Below are 7,529 nucleotides of genomic sequence, written 5' to 3' on the forward strand. Positions count from 1 at the left end.
GTCAGTTGCCAGACACAATCTGCCTTATTCACTGAGCATACCCTAACAGCCTCTTCCCCCTCCTTTTTCCCAACCTTTTGCTTCATAATTTATTCAGGACTCTGGAATCCACAAATAATTTTTTATGGTCTTTCCTCAAGATGGATACTCTGAACTAAATTATTAACATAAAAAATTATTTTGATAAAATTTCCTAATGAATCTGATTTGCTAACATTATAGCTGTTACTATTACCAGAAACATCTGCCATCTTAAAATACATTATCATTTCCCCAATTAGAAGACAGCTATTCCACTTAAGAACGAAAGAGACAACTTTTATATATGCAGATAAGTTAGTAGCTGAGCACCCACAAGGTCACCAGTAATCACAGAAGACCCTTCCTAAAGTGCATTAAAATACAGTTAGATTCAGTGAAAAGTCACTAAAGAAAAGCAATTAATGTTAGTTCACACATGAATCTTCTCATGGCAGGGACTTAATCTCTGCTTTGAACAGAGTTCAGTGATTTTTTTGGCAGTTTGGATTTTTGGTAAAAACAATAGAGTGGAAAAACAAAATCCAAACTAAATGCTCCACAAATTGTAAAAAAGAATGAAACCCCACCACACCCACAAATTTAAAAACCAACCAACCAACAACAAAAAACCAAACAACCAATCAAACAAACAAAAAACTTCCAGGGAGAAAAAAAACTCAAAACACTAAAACCCTGTGTGCTGCTTTTCATTTTCTCTTCCTTCTTTTTCTGGCTTCTGTTACTCCTGATTTAAATGACATGCTAAAATCCTTTGGCAGAACAGGATTTGTTTTCCACTCAGAATATAAATAGTCCCATTCAGGTCACTAGGTTAGCGGTCCATGCTTAAATGTTTCACTAAAATGAGTGGTTTATACAAGTCTCAGCTGCTCCAGCACTTGGTAGGTTAATCAAGAGATGCTTACAAGTTGTGCATAAACCTAGTACATGATTTTATATAGCCATACTCATATTTAAATCCTCAGTGTTTTATAGGATTGAACTAACTGAGAAAAACCAGTTAAAGTGAAGATCGTATTTAGACAAACTTGCTGTGGAAAGAAACCTTTGTTTTTTATGCTTACCCAAAATAGCTTTAACAAAGTTACAGGACTGACTGTATCCACACCCAAAGTGTGAGTTATTTTAAGGAACCCTTCTATTTTGATATGCTAATCTGGATCTTTGCTTATCAAAGACTTTACATTCTGAACCTTTGAAGATAAGATTGACATGTAATGCATTAACCATTAATTAACAGCAATCACACTTAACCAAGAACCCTTGATAGCACTACATAAACTCAAAATTGCTTGCCTGGTACAAAAGCAAGTTCTGATGCAACTTCACATACTTCTGCTTTTCCTGAAAGTTGTCTGAGAGCTCAGCAACTTCATTTAAAATCCGTGCTTATTCTAATTTTGTTTCCTCAGCACAGTAAAAAACATGACTGAGGGGAGGGAAGACTGGCTCTGTCTCACAGAGTGACTCACAGTTTCAGGAAGGAGCTTTAGTCAGACCCTGCTGAGGCTCAGCCTTGAGGGGTCAATCACTTTTCTCTTGGTCCTCTTTGCAGAAGCTTAATTACTCCTTGTTAGCCAAATAATAAGTATTTGTCAGGGAAGTTCTAACCAGAGGAAAGATTACGCACTTGAACCGTTACTAATTTTGTTTTATGCCACTGAGTCAGTTAAACTGACATCAAGGAAAGAATTCCAGCACTTCAGTTCTCTGCTCATTGTTAGCCCAGGGAAAATCTTCCCAGCCTTGGCTAGAACAGTCATTTTCATTCTCCACAGGAAAACTAAATGGAAGCAAACAGAAATTGAAGACTGTTAAGGCAACTTTACAGCAAACTGTGTTTCCAATATCTGCCACTTGACAGCAATGTTTCAGGAGAAAATAAAACTGAAGCAAATGCTGGGGTTTATTATCAATGTGTTAGTTTCTGAATAGACTTCTCCTGCCATAAAAACATCTCCAGGAAACAGTGGGGGAGACTGTAAAAAGCAGTAAGTATATTTGACATAATAGCATGACCCAATCCTCAAGCCATCTGAGGAATTTGTCTTTTCTTTATTTTAAAATACTTCAGTAGTTTTAGATGAAACAAGAAGCAGCATTAGATGCTGAATCAGAATGGCAGTTTAGTCTCTCCTAGGAAAAAAAAAGAAAAAAGAAAAAAAGGTGATTTTTCCATTCAATTCTAAGACTTTCAGAGCCATCTTTAAAGGGATTACAGCAAGGCACAACTATTTCACTATAGTTTTCTACTATTTTTACACATGTGCACAATACATGCATTTTTATTTAAACTTCAGAAAACAAACATAATGTAGGGGTAAAACATCAGGTTACTTTTCAGTTCCTCCCTGGTAACACACTTCGTACTCTATACTTTCAGCTGATAAGGTATTTCTCACCAACTTACAGGATTCACTATAGAGAACACCTTACCACAGACACCTTACATGCAGAGAGGAAGAGGAAATTCAGTCCCATGTGTGCTGCAATATCCCATCTCTTGGAGTGGAAACTGGAAAGACAAATAGCCAATGGAAAAAGGCATTTAAGCAAGGTTAATGTAGAAGAAATTCAGTCAGAATCAAGGAATCTTCAGTGTTGGAAAAGAGGATCATTGGGCACTCCTGTTAACCCAGCACTGCCATGATCACCACTAAACCATTTCCCTCAGTGCCACATCCACATGTTTTTTGACTTCCAGGGATGGTGCTTCCACCACTTCTGTGGACAGCCTGTTCCAATGCCTAACAACCTTTTCAGTGAAGAAGTTTTTCCTGATGTCCCATCTAAACCTCTCCTGGAGCAGCTTGAGGCCATTCCCTGTTGTCCTGTTGCTGTTACCTGGAGGAAGAGCCTGATCCCCACCTGGCTACAGCCTCCTTTTAAGCAGTTGCAGAGAGCAACCAGGTTTCCCCTGAGCCTCTTTTTCTGCAGGCTAAACACCCCCAGCTCCCTCAGCTGCTCCTCACAGGACTGGACACAGCACAGGGGGACAATCCCTGCCCTGGCTCTGCTCCCCACCTATTTATGACACAAGCCAGGATGCCCTTGGCATTCTTGGCCACCTGGGCCCACTCTGGCTCATGTCCAGCCCCTGTGGACCAGCACCCCAAGTCCTGTTCCATGAGGAGCTTTCCAGGCACTCTGCCCACAGCCTGCAGGACTGCCTGGGGTGGTTGTGACCCAAGGGCAGGACCTGTCACTTCACCTTGTGGAACCTCATACAATGGCCTTGGCCCATCAATCCAGCCTTGACCCAATGTCTACAGGATCAAAAGGAGTTTAAAATCCCATGTGCTAAGGCATGGATCAAATATATGGGGAGATTCTGCCCTGAATCTAAGTAGATAAGAATGGAAAGAGGCAAGAGGAAAGAGCTGCAGAGGCAGAAACATCTCCTAAGGTTGGTGACACTGCTAAAGGTTGGGAATAGCAAGTGTTTCTCCAGTCTCCCCATCCCTATCCTCTGAGACACCTTGCCTAAAATACTTTCATTAGGGGTGCCTTGTGCTGTCTGTAAATCAACAGATGAACAAGATCTCCTCCATCAGGATGCAGGCTGAACACGTAAGAATCTTCCTGTGTATAAATTCAGCAACAGCAGCAGGTTTTATGTCCATCAACTCCCTTGTCTGGCAGCAATCTGAGGGATACACAGGAGATCATTAATCAGAGTCAGGCCACTTAGTCTGCTTTCATCTTGACTCAAAGAGAAATCAGTTTAGACCAGCATGATAATTCAGATGTCATGCTAAATGCTCATATTGTGTATTGTAAGGGAGTCAAATGATGGGCAAAAGGAAGCTCTTTGAAGCCAATGCTTCAGCTTTTTCAAGACTATCCAGAATCTCAAGTTCATTTTTAGGCGTGTACAGCTTCAGATCTCTGAGCAACATGTTAAACAATAATAAATTGCTTCCTGTTTAATTAGGCCCAGCAATATTCTCTCCTCGGGGCACCTCCCTTTCCCCTAGCCCAATCCCATTATACTTTGGGAAGACAGAATCTCCATCCAGTTCCAGCTCTCAGCCAGAAGCAGTTTCCTGAGTGCTGTCCTGCCCGGTTTCCTCCTGCTTTCTCTGTGCCGTGTTTCTGGAGCTGAGAACCTTCCCTGGGCTCAGCAGCTCCCTCCGAGGGTTCCAGGCTTCCCTGGAGGAGGGGAGGGCTCAGCAGGGCTCAACCTGATTTCACTCTGCTGGCCATGTTTAGACACGGGTCCTCAAGCCCAGTTACAGCAGGGATATTTGGAGGTAGCACACACAGGGGTTTATTAAACACATGCACACATTACACACCATATATTCAAACACAGGGACTAGGGTGCCCTTTCCAAGTCTACACAGCCAAAGGGGTGACTGGGGATGGGCAAATGAAAACGCTCTTACCTGAGCTACTGCTGCCAAGAATGCTCAGTCACTGCTGCAGAACAAGACAATGCCTTCTAACAATCAGGATCGAGTGTCACACCAGCACACAAACACTTCAAAGACAAAACTCAGTGCACAGTTAACAATTCTGTCCAGCAGGTGTTGCTGGAGACTACAAAACACATTCAGGCAAGGTCCAGCTGGCCAGCTTTTGGGAAGGTGTCAAACACATGGTGCTCCACTGCCCCAGATCAGCAAGGACAGGGTGCCTAAGTACACTTCTATTCATGAAACCTTTCAGTGTTATAAAGTAATGCAAGCTGTGACACTGAAATCAAACTTTGGAATATACAAGCTGTGCCTAACTCCATTTCTAAGTGGACTTAAAACTTCCAAAATAAGCCAACTTGACAGGAAGATTTCAGGTTCTACATTTTAGTGATTTAGATCCATTCCAGCTAAGAGGGTAACAGGATACTTGGAAACTGAAAAATGAACCCAACAAAAACTATTAAAAAACCCTAGACAACTGCTGTGTGGGGATGCCTTCCCAAAAACAAAACAAAACAAGATACAAAAATGACCTCCAATTGTATTCTGACAGTAATGGCATAAACAGAATTTCATGTAGTATTTGAACACCAGATGTGATTCAATATTTTTTAAAGTATACAATTTATGATTCAATTAAATTATTTAGCCTGTAAACCCATCAGTATTTCTACAGACAATGGAAAGGTTTGAATTGAAAGATGAATTATCCAAACAGTGAATCAGTCCTTGATACTTGAAATTAATTTTTCTGTGTTAAATAGTGTTGTGTCTTTACAGGAAACTGGGTCTGTAGGAGCTTTAGTCCATCACACCACCCACTTTTTGGTCAGAAGAGGCAGAAAGACTGAGCAAGACCATGCAGGTGGTGTTGTCCAGTAATGCATCATTAGAAGATGGAGAAGACAGAGCAGACAAATGTCTAGAGGAGGTGGGGGTATGAAATACCTGCTTTCAAGTATTTTTACATTCACTTTGAGTTCTTCATGAAGTCATGTCATCTGATCAAAAAAGTTAAGCTTGGGAAATTTAAGCTAGATGAATTCTGGAGAAATATGGTTAAACATTAAATGTAGCTATTTTGAAACACGTTTGCCACCCAACTCTAATGCTTGCTTCTTAGATTCAGCTAAAGCTTTCCTCTCCAAGTGCTGAAGCTCATCCTGTTACACTGTGCTTGGTTGAATCTCAGCTAATACCCAGCTACATTTTTGTGACAGGTGAGAAGCTCCTCCTTCCACCTGCTCAACTACAGATAAGTTTGGCCCAAGCCTTCTTTCTGCAATAGTTTGTAAGCTGCCAAAATTACTGTAAGATTGTTCCTATTAAAAAAAGAACCCCCCTTCAATGTCAGTAAAAATAGATACCACTTCTTACTCAGTAAACATCTGAATCATGAATCACTGGATGCTGGGAATATTCATGGGAAGCATTAACACACACTTCCCAAATTCTCTGCTCCTTCCCACCAGCCACTGTTGCAGCCAGGATTCACTGCCTCACCACCTGCATCAGAAAGGCTTATGAAAACTTGAGATAAAATTTCACGATTCATACTGCTCCCATAAATTACTTTAGAACTCTGAGATGCCTTTTTAAATACTGTCCTTGGCAGACAGGAAAAAATGAAAACATCTAAAGTCACTTCAGTCCTATGGTTTAAGCAGGGCACCCCTTCAATGGCACACAAAACCTGTGACCAGCACTAGAATAGACCCACAGAATTTTTTAGGTGGAAAATACCTTTAAGATCATGGAATCCAGCTGTCAACCCAGCACTGCTGAGTCCACCACTCAACCACGTCCCTAAGTGCCACATCCACACAGCTTTTAAATAACCCCAGGGATGGTGACACCACCACTTCCCCTGGGAAGCCTGTTCCAATGCTTGACAACTGTTTCAGCGAAGAAATGGTTCCTAATATCCCATCTAAGCCCTCCCTGGCACAACTTGAGACTGTTTCCTCTTGTCCTATGTCTTGTTACTTGGGAAAAGAAGCTGACCCCCACCTGGCTATTATCTCTCTTCAGGCAGTTATAGAGAGTCATAAGGTCTCTCCTGATCCTCCTTTTCTCCAGGCTAAACACCCCTAGTTCTCTCAGCTGCTCCCCACAGGACTCTCCAGACCCCTCCCCAGCTCTGTTGCCCTTCTCTGGACTCTCTCCAGCCCCTCAATGTCTGTCTTGCAGTGAGGGGCCCAGAACTGGACACAGCACTCAAGGTGTGGCCTCACCAGTGCCCAGCACAGGGGACAATCCCTGCCCTGGTCCTGCCAGACTCACTATTGCTGATCCAAGCCAGGATGCCATTGGCCACCTTGGCCACTTGGCTCGTGTTCAGCCTGTGTTGCAGCACCCCCAGGTCCTTTTCCACGGGGCAGTTTTCCAGCCACTCCTCCCCCACCTGTAGCCCTGCCTGGGGTTGTTGTGGCCCAGGGAAAGGATCTGGCACTTGGCCTTGCTGAACCTCCTGCAGCTGTCCTCAGCCCATTGAGCCAGCCTGTCCAGATCCCTGTGCAGAGCCTTCCTGCCCATTGAGCCAGCCTGTCCAGATCCCTGTGCAGAGCCTTCCTGCCCTCCATCAGATCATCACTCCTGCACAACTTGGTGTCAAACTGAGGGAGCTTTCAGTCCTCTCACCCAGATCATTGATAAGGACATTAAACAGGACTGGGCCCCACACTGACCCTGAGGATTCACCACTGGTGGCTGGCTTCCAGCAGGATAGAGCTCCATCCACCACCTCCCTGGGCCCAGCAATCCAGGCCATTCTTTACCCAGCCACAAGCACAGCTTGTTTGCACAACAATGCCTCTACCGCTGGTGCAGCCCTCTGAAAATCGGTGATGAGGAGCACAGAACTGTAATAGATATAACAGAGTTTTTACACTGTAGAGATAGAAAGGCTTAAGTTCACTGATAACCCACCAACTGGAATTTCTGACTGTTCAGAAGTATGCTTAAAGGTCTCACTTAATGTAGATGAACATTAAAACACTGCAACAAACCCATATATTTTAAATTCTCTCACAAACAAGACAAGGCTATCTTATAAAGTAAAAACCT

The sequence above is a fragment of the Molothrus aeneus genome, chromosome 6 (assembly GCF_037042795.1).
Source record: "Molothrus aeneus isolate 106 chromosome 6, BPBGC_Maene_1.0, whole genome shotgun sequence".
Lineage (NCBI taxonomy): Eukaryota > Metazoa > Chordata > Aves > Passeriformes > Icteridae > Molothrus > Molothrus aeneus.